Genomic DNA, 12,507 nt, shown 5'->3' with positions numbered 1-12,507 from the left:
TTAGAAGGATGTTCCATTAGCAATATGAAGTGCTCCTTGTTTTCTTACATTCTGTGTTGCAGATGGAAGTCTCATTTCAAATTGATTGTCGTTCTTTTCTGATAATCTGATTCTTCTTTCTGTTCATTGGTAGCATTTAGCACTGTAAGCTTGGTTTCTGAAATTGCACTATAATGTGTCTAAGGGTGTGTGAGTGTGTATAATTTATCCTGCTTGGTCCTCGATGGTCATTTTCAATCAAAGACTCATTATGATTCAATATGGGAAAGTTTTGGCAATTATTTTTCAAATATTTATCAAATATTGCCTCCTATTTTGTCTGTTCTCTTCTTTTGAAACACCTCTTAGACTGGTATTAAAACTTCTGGATCTGTCCTCTGTGTCTTTGTATTTTCACAGTTTCTATCACATTGACTCTTTGGGTTCTCTTGGGTAATATCTCAGTTCAGTCTTACAGCTTACTTATTTGCCTTTCCTGTAAATCTGCTATTTCATGTAATCTGCTATTTAGTCTATCTATTGAGCTATTTATTTCAATAGTTCTATTTGCATTTTTCAGATATCTAATTAGATTATTTAAAAAATAATCTTCAGTTCTTATTCAAAAGCATTTATTCTTGTTTTATGAATGTGATATCCTTCCATGCCCCTCTGAGGGAATAAACTGAATTTATGTGAAGGTCTCATTCTGATTTCTCTTTAATTTTGTTTCCTCTAACTTAAATTCTTTCATTTATTGAGTTTGTTGTTTCATTCAATGGTGTGAGTTTTCCTTAAATGTTTTAGCCTCTGTGCAGTCTGCTTGAGGGACTAGATGGAAGTGGCTACTGTTGTGACTGTTTTAAGGGACCATACGACATATTGCTGGTGAGAGTACATGGGTGGCTATTCTTTTGGATGTGGGTATTTTCTAGGGGTTGCTAGCCTCCTGAATAGGGTTGCCAGATTTAGTAAATAAAAGAATTCCCGGTTAAATTTGAATTTCAGATAAGCAGTGAACTTTTTTTGTGTAAGTATGTTGCACATATTGCATGTTAAAACCTTAAATGTTAGAAGTTTTAAATTTATATTTAAATTTCAGTTAAATTTGATGTTCAGACAAATACTGGATGATTTTTTAGTATTAGTATGCCCCATGCAATATATGGGACACAGTTATAGAGCTGAAATCTTTCTTGCTTATTTACAATTCAAATTTGACTGGGTATCCTATAATTTGTCTGAAATCTTACACGCAAAGCATTGCCGTCTCTTTGATTTAAGGTCCCATACTTACTGCTCCCACCTGGAGGCAGACACTGTTGCTATTTTTACTATTACCTGGCCTGTGAAGGAAGTGGGAGGGATTTGATCTTGCTTAATCATCTGATAGTTATCCTTGAGCTCTTCCTATTTCTACCACCTGAAGGCATGAAGCATCCTTTTTACTGCTGTCTTCTACCACTACAGATTTTTACTGATTATATTGCGGGCTCTAGTTTCTCTTTAATACTATTCCACCTGCTTTATATGTTTCAAGGATTCCTCTATATTTCAGTGGTTTTGGTGCTGGATGGAAAGACTGAAACATGTATTAATTAGGTCTTTCATCTTGAAATTCACAATCCTGCACCTTTATCTACCAGATGATACTATCTTTACTTATTTCATGGGATGATCTTTAGTTCTGGTTGTTTGAGGTCTTTTGCAAGGAAGAAACTGGGTAGTTGGTGTCACCCTTGCAGCCAGGTTCTAGGGGCAAACAGAACTCTATGAAATAGAATGGAAGGTGGCATTTGTTGAGAGGAGGAGCAACTCACCTGTGGCAAATGATCTTTGCTAAAGGAAGTAAAGAGATCATGCTGCTTCTATATGCACTGGATGCAGTGATCTGGGTTTGAACCCCAGTCACCACTTAACTAGCTTTGTGGCCTTGGACTGGTTATTTAACTCCTCTGGGCTTCAGTTCCTCATCTGTAAAAGGGGATATTAGCTTTTTTCCTGATTCTAACATTTTAACACTTCTGTATTTGATATGTATATTCTAGTTAGTGTGTGTGATCCATATAGGATTTGTTAAATTAATACTGAATCTTAAAATCAATGGAATCTTAGAATCAGGACTAGGGTGCTATTACCTGTTTCATAGAGTTTTGTAAAGATTCAGTGAGGTAACGTATGTGAAGGGCCTAGCGGAGTGCCTAGCACATAAATAAGTGTTCAATGAGTATTAACTCAGTGTTTGTGAGGGCATAGGATACTGACCTGGGTCTGAGAACAGATCCTGTGTCTTAAGAGGGGAAAGGCCTTTGGGTACCCTGACAGTGACAAATGGTAAGAATTTTAGACTTGACTTTAAACTAGCTCACAGGGTAAGCCTTTATTTGTAAAGATTTTATTTTTAAGTAATCTCTATACCCAACAGGGGGCTTGAAGTCACAACCCTGAGATCAAGAGTCGCGTGCTTCACCAACTGAGCCAGTCAGGCGCCTCTCATGGGGTAATCTTTTGACTGGGGACAGGAGCTGCAGTAATTCTCCAGTTAGAAAATCAGGCTAGCTTTGTCTGAATGCTCTGGATACATTTGTTCTGCTTAATTTATACCTCCTAGAAGCAATATAATTAGTAAATATAAAAAACTCATGGCTATTTTCTGGACAAGCGACCAGTCAGGAACAGCTGCTCCTATTCTGGTCCATGGATCCTATTAGTGAAAACTCCAGAGTCGTGTGCACAGGAAAGGAAGCAAAGAGTGAACATGTTTGCGTTCTTTTTTAAGAGTTGACTTGTAACATTGGACAGTCACATAAGCTTTGAGCTCTGTGCAGTTGTGTTTAGAATTTATCTGCATGGTATAAAGTCTACAGTGTCAGGAATGATTGGTTTGCTTTTGGCTTTGGGTGATTCCAATCAATAATTACACCTATTGATCAAAGGCATACATTAAAAACATTAATTTACATTGACCACCTTAACTTCATAAAATGGCAACAACTGAATTGGCTGAAATTGATTTCCTTTTTGTTTTCAAAAGAAAAATTCTCAGTGCTGTGGATATCTTCAGTATGATTCAGAGCTCAAAGGTGGTTAATTATCCACCAATATCACAGAGAAGAGAACTCTGCAAACATATTATGATGCAAATTAGAATCCTAGGGGAGGTTGTTTGCACGTCCTTTCTAAAGTTCATTTCCTGGGGTAGGGACCTCTTTCTGGCCTTGGAAGGAGTTGAACATGAGGAATAGGGCCGTGGTCAGTGAGGAAAATGCCTTGGCTTCACAAGATGGCTGAGGTGACTTTTCCAGGGTTAGCGTGCTCTTACTCCAAACTGAATTCATTATGCTTGCCTAGGAAGCTGAACAAAGACAAGCTAGGTCTGCTGCTGGGGCCAAGGATGCCATGCAGTTGTTTTCCAGCTGTATTTGGTAGAGACTTAGGGTTCCATGGGTGATGCTCAGGAGATTCTGGGTACAGAGGTTGAGGGAGGCTTAATTTATGAGATTATTGGCTCTGTCCTTATTTCAAACAATGATGTTGTGTTGTCATCGTCAACATTGTCCCTAAATAAACTCACAGTTATAGCCTAGCCTGGTTCTGTTTTTGTTGATGGAACAACCCCCTCAAGAACATGCATACAGTGCATTTGGCTGATTCCCCTCTTTCCAGAGGGTTTCTTTTAGCCAGCAGCCGAAGCCCTACTTTCCTCAACCTACATATCTGAAGCCTATTTGTGATAGATTGCATTGATGGAGGGATGCTTCATCCCTCCCATTGTAGGCAGTATGCTCTGTCCCATCTCTGGACTCTAGGCTCAGCCATATTATGCTTTGCCCAACTGGATGTTAATAAACATGGTGGAAGCAGAGGCTTCCATTTCCTCCTGCTCACTCCTGCACCTGTGCTCTTGCTCCCTTGCCACCTCCATGGGAACATGCTTAGGCTAGCCTGCTGGAAGTATGTGAAAAACCATCCCTCACTCAAGCTGAGGCCAAACTAGATCAGCCATCAGCCAGCTGATCTCTAGACATGAATGAGCCTAGCCAAGACCATTTAGCTGACTTCAATTGACTGTAGACATGAACAAATCCAGCCTAGATGATCAGGATTTTCCAGTTACACTGTATACTTGAGAGCAATAATAAGTGATTGTTGTTTTGAGCTACTGAGTTTTGGGGTGGTTTATTGTGGCAGTACGTAACAGATACACTCCCAATCACTGAGGCTTGGCTCTAATCAGTGCAAAGCATTTCCTAGAAACTCTTACAGAAGAGGATACTCTTTCTTCAGAAATGTAGCACTTACTGATTGTGCCACGCATTTAGACATTTTGATTTTCGGCATTATTTTACAACTATATTTCACTGACTCCAAGATGCCATTGGTGGAAAAACACACCATTATCTTATGAATCACTAAGAAAAATAAAATGCCACCAAATATACTACAGCATGCCACTCATTAGAAGACACATCCTGATTTTAGAACCTTTAAAATGTGTTTTTTAGAATCCATGAAATGTGGTAATTAACTCTTCAGAGTTTTATCTCTTATTTGTCCAATAAAATCATCATTGAGGACAAATTCTGGGCTTTCATTTTCTTTGAGGAGCAGCATAGTTAGCATAGCTTTGGAATAAGGCTGACCCTTGTTCAGATTCTTGTTTACTCACTTAACCATTATGAGCTGAGGCAAGTGACCTAAATTCTTTGAGCCCCAGTTTCCTCTCTATAAAGACAGAGATAACATTTCTTATCTTAAAAGGTCACTGTGGGAATTTATCAGATCATGCAAAGAACATGGTGGGTATTTGAAACAATGTTTAGTTTCTTTGATTAGGTAATACAGGTACATGATAAAAATTTCAAAATGTACACAAGAGAATGTGTTGCAAAATGAGCCTCCTACTCACCCCTGTCCCCCAGTCATTCACTTTTCCTCCCAGGAGATAACCACAACCACCAGTTTCTTGAGAATTTTTCCAGAAGTGTTTATAGTAGTTATTAAAATTAGTTTCTTTCCCTCTTTTGAATGCCATGACACCTCGTAGAAAGCTGGGTCCTTCATAAAGGCCAAGGTGCTGATTACTCATTACTATCTAGAACTCCAGATGGAAATAAGTAGTACGGGAAATCGGATTGAATAGACCAATGTCAGACGTTTCTGGGGGAAAAATGTTTGTCAGTCCATATTCACATAATTTCCTCTGTTTTTTTTTTTTTCGTAAGTGCTAAGTGCAGAAAATTTCAATTAATAGAGGGCTCATTACCTGGGTGCAAGTTAATATAAGTTTTACTGTAACTGCCACTTCTTCAAAAGTGCTGAGGCAGGGAATGCAGACTTCACTTACCACAACTGAAAAGCTAGCCAAGCAGAGGAAACCAAACTAATAATGTGGCTGATATTGTCAACTGCTATACATACGCAGATAGAGGAAACCTGTATTGACATAATAATAACAAATATGTAAAAAAAGTTCATGGTTTACCAATAAAATCATTTACCATGTTGCTGACTTTACTGGAAAAATGATGCTTTATAACAGTCCTCGATTTGATTGATACCTAATTAAAAATTCACTAGGCTCAACTTCAAGCACCTCAAGCTATATTAAAGTCACTGCTATACCAATGGAGGCATAATATCATTTAAAACCAAAGCAAGCATGATCATTTATTTAAAGCTTAGAAATAGTTCTGAAAATTGCAGAGTTGCAAAAAATCTGTGGCCATATACAGATGAAACAGCAACGTGGTTTAGTGGAAAGAACTAGGGACTCAGAAGGATCTGGTCTCAATTATGGCTCTGTAGTGTTCACATTGTATGGTCTTGGGTAAGTCACTTCTCTCTGGCCCCTGGTTTCATGGCTGGTATAATGAAGATAATATATATGTATATTTTTAACCTTGCAGGATTTTTTTAAAACTTTTAAAAATTTATTTTTGAGAGACACAGAGACAGAATGCAAGTAGGTCAGGGGCAGAGAGAGAGGGAGACACAGAATCTGAAGCAGGCTCCAGGCCCCGAGCTGTCAGCACAGAGCCCAACGCGGGGCTTGAACTCATGAGCTGTGAGATCATGACCTGAGCCAAAGTCGGTTGCTCAACCAAGTGAGCCACCCAGACACCCCTAACCTCACAGGATTTTTGTGAGATTCGATAAGATGATATATGTAAACTACTTCAAATGGTATAAAATAGTACCCGAATGTAGTTCCAAAAACATTTAGTGAACTCTTACCATATGCTAAGGACAGCATGGTGCCCAAGGAAATATAGGTAAACAAGCCAAAATCCTTGCCCTTGAGGAACTCATAAATGAGCAGCCAGAAAGAAACGCTAGTGTGGTGTCATTAGAGTTGCTAGATAAAATACAGGATGCCTAGTTAAGTTTGAACTTGAGATAAATAAGAAATAATTTCTAACATAAATATGTTCTAAATATCACATGGGACATACTTCTAACAACAATTATTCATTGTTCATCTGAAATTCAAATTTAACTGGGTGTCCTGTATTTTTATTCGCTAAATTTGGCAACCCTATTTATCACATAATAGCAGAATTATGTAGGGTAGAGATGCTGTGCAGTGGAGAAATTAATGAATTCTGTCTTGAGGTATCAGGGAAGTCTTCATGGAGGAGATGAAGTCAGATGAACAAGCATTTGACAGGTGAATGTGTGGGGCAGGGAAAGGAGGCGAGGGCATTTCAGACAGAAAATCAGCAGCACAAGGCAAGGAACACCTGGAGAGTGTAAGCCACTCCAGGCTTTCCAGGCTTTTCAGTGTTGCTGAAATGTCACATGTGAGGTAGGGAGTGACAAAATTTGAAGTCCTTGAAAAGGGATTTATATGGATTTCATGAAGGGCCTTATGTGGACTTTAAAATGTTTAATCTGTAAACCATAATGAAGATGGAGAGACTAGCCAGGGAGACTATGAGATTACACTTTCTGGATGGATGAGTGGGTGGATACATTTGACCACAAGGACAAAATATTAGGCTTTCTCTATGTAGAGAAAGGATGGCTTACAGTATAGAAATTTTTGTTATCAAAAGTGAGGGTAGGGGGATGGGAGAAAGAGAAAATGGAGCTGTTGTCTATGTTGGATCCTAGAAAGGGCAGGTAGGGGCCCTTTCTGAAGCTAGAGGACTAATGAGATCATTTTACAATAAATAAACTAAGGAAATGAATGTAGACTTCACCCAGTGGGGAGTACATATAAATTTTATTACCCCAAGGGGTAGTATAGGCTGAAAAGATAAATAGAAGAAGTTTAAAAAGTGCTGATATATGGACAGAAATCCCCGGATGTAGCCTAATCCATATATATTCAGTTCATCTCATTACAAATCTGGAGGGCTGGACAGGTGAGTAGCTAGTTATTAGTTTAGAGAAGGAAGCAAGGAGTTTGCTGGGCAAGTCAAATGACTGGATAAATGGACTATGATCTTTAGCCAAAGGTGTACAAGAGTCAGCTCATTCTGGGTCACAGGAGCCAATTGTTAGCTTTTAGGAAATTTTGCAAGCTAATTTTTAAGTAGTATAGCCATTATTAAAAATTAAATTATACAAACTTATAATGAAAATTATATTAAAAACAAATACACAAAACTCATCACTTCCTAATTGTTTTACTACATTTTGCTTATATATGTTCTTGAGATTATTTACTTATATTTGTGTGTGGAAATACTATGTAATGGTGTACTCTTGCATATCTATTCCCAACTCTGTGTTCAGGAATGTCAATTTGAAGATTTGAAAGTGGCCATGGTAGGAATATTTACACCATGGCAATCAACAAATAGTATGAATAAGGGCTTTTTTCCTCAAAGAGCTGGTTGTTAAATATTTAGCATTTAACTATTGGGGAAGAAAAGGGCCTGTTCTGTCCCCATTAGGTACAGTAGTGGTAAGGTTGTATTATTAGGTTGAACCATAGGAAATTGCTGGTATTCCATTATTTTGGTCTATAAAAATGATAATTTCATATGGTTCAACCTAATGCAGAAAGGCACTCCTTCTTCTGGCCTGATAGAACCTTGAGCTAGGGAACACTTGTTTGGCTAGGGGGCACTGGCTAGATCTCATCTTTCATCTTTCTCTCAGATTTTCTAAACCCACAAAATACACAATCATATGTGGGAGCCTTGTACCTACCTGTGGTAGAGATTGCTAATTATCCCCTAAATATATTATCATTTCTTCATGAGCAACAAAACCCCAGTTCTTCAGCTGACTACATAGTCGTCAAGAAGAAGAACCATGCTTCCCAACCAGTTTAGCAGTTAGGTGTAATCATGTAACTAAGATCAGGCAATGAATTGCAAGCATAAGCATTATGTGCAACTTGTAAAGAATGTCCTTAATAAGAAGGGGCATGCCCTTCCCACTGCTTTTCTACTTTGTGTTGGATGGGATGGGATGAATCGTGGCTAAAACCCCAGCAACCAACCAGGACTGTGAAATGATGATGGGAATAGAAGCAACACACAAGATGGAGGAACAGAATAGGAATCTGGGGCGTATCATACCAGTCCTACTTGAACACGAGAGGAAACTATGCCCCATGCTGTTTAAGTCACTATTACCTCCTTTTCATTTGTACTTTTCCACACAAAACTAATCCTAATCAGGAACTGCCTAATAGCTTTGAGAATTAAGTGTGATAATATAGTTATCACAGTGCTTCACTACAAAGCACTTGCACAATACATATCTAATATTATTAGGAGCTCAACTTGGTAACAGAGTTAAGATCCACCAACTTGGTTTAGGGATAATGCTAACGTGTAGAGAGAGGAATTATCAAGGACATGGTGGTGGGTTGACACTCACATAGGCTGCTACCATATTCCTTTGGGACAAATATCAGAGTCTGGGGTAGTGGGGGCTCCCAAGGAGTATCTGGAATGTACCAGCACATCCTGGTGTGGTATTTCTGTATGAGACTAAGAGTGCCAATACGGAAGGGTCCTGCTGTGGTAGTGGTGACGACACTAGCAGAATTACGGAGGTGGAGTGCTGTGACAGCAAGTAGCAGTAGATTCTTTGCACAGTGACAATGTGGTGGGCCCAGAGGTAATTACCAGGACCTGGTCTCCAGGGACCATGTGGAAATAAGGTGTAAGGTAGCCTTTGCCCCAAACCCCAAGGATCCTTCCTTTTCTATCCTTCACCACAGCTAACTTGGGCTAGAAGGAGGAATTTCAAAGGGGCTAGCATTCCTCCGATTCTGCAAGTGGGAACTGATCCAGAGAAAGGTAGTTTTGTTACTGTTTCTGTGTGTGTGTGTGTGTGTGTGTGTGTGTGACTGTATTGTGTCCTAGGCTGGTGGTCTGGACAACGCCTGTTGGTCATAAATCCAGGAATTACAAGCTGAAAATGAGCCATGGAAGGTCAGGATGTTTATGTAGACATAGAATCTTTGAAGTCAAGGGCCTGAAGAGTAATTTCCACACTCCTACAGCCTGCTGAAGAGGCACCTACCCCTACCCACTATTTGGAATTCTGATGTAACTGGCTCACTGAGGAATATAAACTTACTAGGGGGTATTAACATGTAAAGTGTTCACATGTTCTAAATGTTTCCAAGTTTGCTTTGTTGAGTTCTTTTTATTCATAATCTTCTGGTCCCTTTCAGTTTGTAAAATTTAGTCTGTTAAAAAATGCCAATTTCATATGTGATTCAAAGATTGCTCCTTAACCCTGTTGCTATTTAGATGAAGGGATTGGAGACCTAGGAGTAGATGCAGGGGTGTAGTATTATTCTCTTCCATTCTTCTTCCCCCTCCTGCTTGTAATTTATCTTCTCCGGTATTAATGTATAGCTGTGTTCTAGGGGTAGGGATATCCCCCTGGCCTTACCCTGGCTAGATTTGCTTCTAGCTTTTGCTGGTAGTTTCTCTTCCTATGTTTACCCTCTGTGTACATGGGTGGCATATGTGGCTTTCATGGGAGTGGTGGATAGCTTCACTGAAGCATCCTGTTACTAAGAACTCTCTCAGATAGGAGCAGCCTAGTCCCTCACAGTCATTCCCAGAAGTCCACATGCCTAACCTCTTTGCTGAGTGGGTTGCCATGATTATTGGCCCTGAAGCTGCCTAGGTAGCACTAAGACTCATGCTCTTCTACTTCATGCTCCTTCACCTGGAATCACAGAATTGCTGTAGTCCTTTTCTTTGACTTTTAAGGGCATCGAGGATCTCTGGTGGGGGGGTATCATTCTATTTTCCTCCAGGTTACATTACGCTACAATCCTTTCACATCCTATTGGGATGGACTACCACAGCAAGTTGCCTGCCTTCAGAAATCTCCAGTTGAGGAGTAGGCCCCAGCCTCCATATTCACAAACACCCTCTGCCCTTAGAGAACCTATATCACACTCCCTTAAGGATTCTCACCTTGTTCCACCCAACAATATGAGGGTAAGTACACAGGATCTACAGCTCTTTAAGTACCTTCCTGGAGAGCAAGATTCTAGTCCATTATTCTTATAGATTCTCTCCAAATCTATGAGAGTCTCTTGGGGGCCACCCACTATTTTACTTGGCTTTGGTGGAGGGGAGAGAAATAACTTTTCTTTTTTTCCACAAGGCTGAAAACTCTGATAAGTTGCTCTTTCTCTTCCTCCAGGCCTCAGAGGAATAGACTGGAAGTAGAGGGTGGTAAAGGATAGATGACAATATGTCCGGTAAGCCCTGAGGAAAATATCTGGTCCCATCTGTTGGTGGCTCTCTTTAGGCTATGAGATAATCTAGGCTACAAAATACTTCAAGCCCAGAGCTAAAGTGCTGAGTTCAAATCCTGGTTCTTGCAGTTACAAACTGGTCACTGAGCAGCTCAGTTAAGTTTTCTCTGCCTCAGTTTCCTCATCTCTAAAATAGGGGTAATAATAGTATCTACATTGTAGGGTTATTGTGAGAACTAATTGGATTAAGGTTTATAAAGTGCTCATTGTTGCTGTTATTATTATTATTATTATTATTATTATTATTATTATTATTTGTCCTCAGCTTTGGACCTTGGTCACCAGTTTGGGGACAATAATAGAAGTCCCCTTCAACATTCTGTTATGTTTGCTGGATAGATCATGAAATCAACCTAGGAGTAAGGAAAGACATTTGGAATTGTTTACGGTAACACTTATTAAATTGAAGCTGAGCAAAGAAACAAACTCACTGTATCTGTTTGAATGTCCCATTAGAAATATCAGGAAAATAATCTTGGGTGGGTCATTGGTCCATCTATCCCTAGTTAGTAAATTAAGCATGCTTCCCTTCTGGCAGAAGAGATACTATGTCAGAGGGATATGTTTATTCAAATTAGGAGCCAACACATTCTTAATAAATGCTCCACATGCACTAAAGTGAATTATATGTTGTGTAAGCTCTGGAAGGATTTTTCAAACTTTCCACTGGATAGAAAAGCTTGTTTTATTAATATATTGAATAACAGCATTCTGTAAACAACTCATACTTTTTAGATTTACTCCTGTTAAAGAATGCCATACTTAAGTGCTTGGAATTGACGCTTGAAAATGAAGTACTGTTGCAAATAATGGGGAAATTGTAGGTATATTTTATATCTCTCTTTCCCAAATCAAAAGGACTTATAAATATAGTCTCTAAAAGTGTCAGTGGGGGAGTTAACATACCTGTACAAGCAATAAGCCTGACCTTTCAATGTAATTTATTTTCAATTTGCTCAATCCTTTTTTATTAAAACTAGCACATCTGAAGCAGAATTAAATCCTATTGTAACAGGTGTGTGATAATATCAGGTTCTCCCTGACAGCGATCCACTTTATTAAAAGTTACTTTGTTTCAAGGAGGATAACCTGATCAGGGCAGTGGGATGCCTTTGGAAGACTGGGGATGGCAGGGAAGGATGGTTTTATTTTCCTGTGAGCACCTGCTGTTACCAGAGAAATCAAAGAATATTTATGGACATTTCTTTTGTGTTTGGAAAGCCATGGTGGGATGTAATCTTTCCTCTGTGTTTATAAAGGTTATTTCTCTCTGGAGTTATTTAAACCTGGGGACAGGCGGGTCATCAAGCTGTCCTGCATTGTGATCCTTTACTTAGCTTGCAATCATTTCCATGTGCAGTGTTCTTAAACTCCACTGACCACTGGAGGGGGGAAAAACCTTTGAGACACTACTTAGATATAGATCCACTTAGTAGAAACAAGCTTTCAGTTATTTGGCCTGTGTTAGGGAGCCTAATTCTACTAGAGCTTTAAAAAAGATTTAGATGTTTAAAAAGTCTGTTGGTGAGTAGTTTGACTTTTCTTTTGATTTCATCTTCTCGTTTCTATATCCTTTTCTCTGCCTCATCATCTTACCATTCAGTTCAATTCCCACATTTTCCAGGAAGCTGCCCACAGTGACCTCTTCCCTCTTCCCAAATTTGGCCACTTATAGTTTATATCCATCAACTGGCCACTGATCTGAATGGATTTGTCATAACTCCCTCATCAATCTGAGAACTCCTGGAGGGCAGAAGGTCAAGCCAGGCTGATTC

General features: G+C 39.3%; 1 protein-coding gene across 2 annotated transcripts in view; it reads left to right on the top strand.

Moving 5' to 3' along the window:
* SMARCA1 (SWI/SNF related, matrix associated, actin dependent regulator of chromatin, subfamily a, member 1) overlaps positions 1-12,507 on the top strand; it is a 262,520-nt gene that overhangs the window by 127,707 nt on the left and 122,306 nt on the right. The window lies entirely within an intron of this gene.

The sequence above is a fragment of the Acinonyx jubatus genome, chromosome X, assembly GCF_027475565.1.
Source record: "Acinonyx jubatus isolate Ajub_Pintada_27869175 chromosome X, VMU_Ajub_asm_v1.0, whole genome shotgun sequence".
In the NCBI taxonomy this organism is placed as follows: domain Eukaryota; kingdom Metazoa; phylum Chordata; class Mammalia; order Carnivora; family Felidae; genus Acinonyx; species Acinonyx jubatus.
This window is presented reverse-complemented; position numbering and strand designations above follow the sequence as displayed.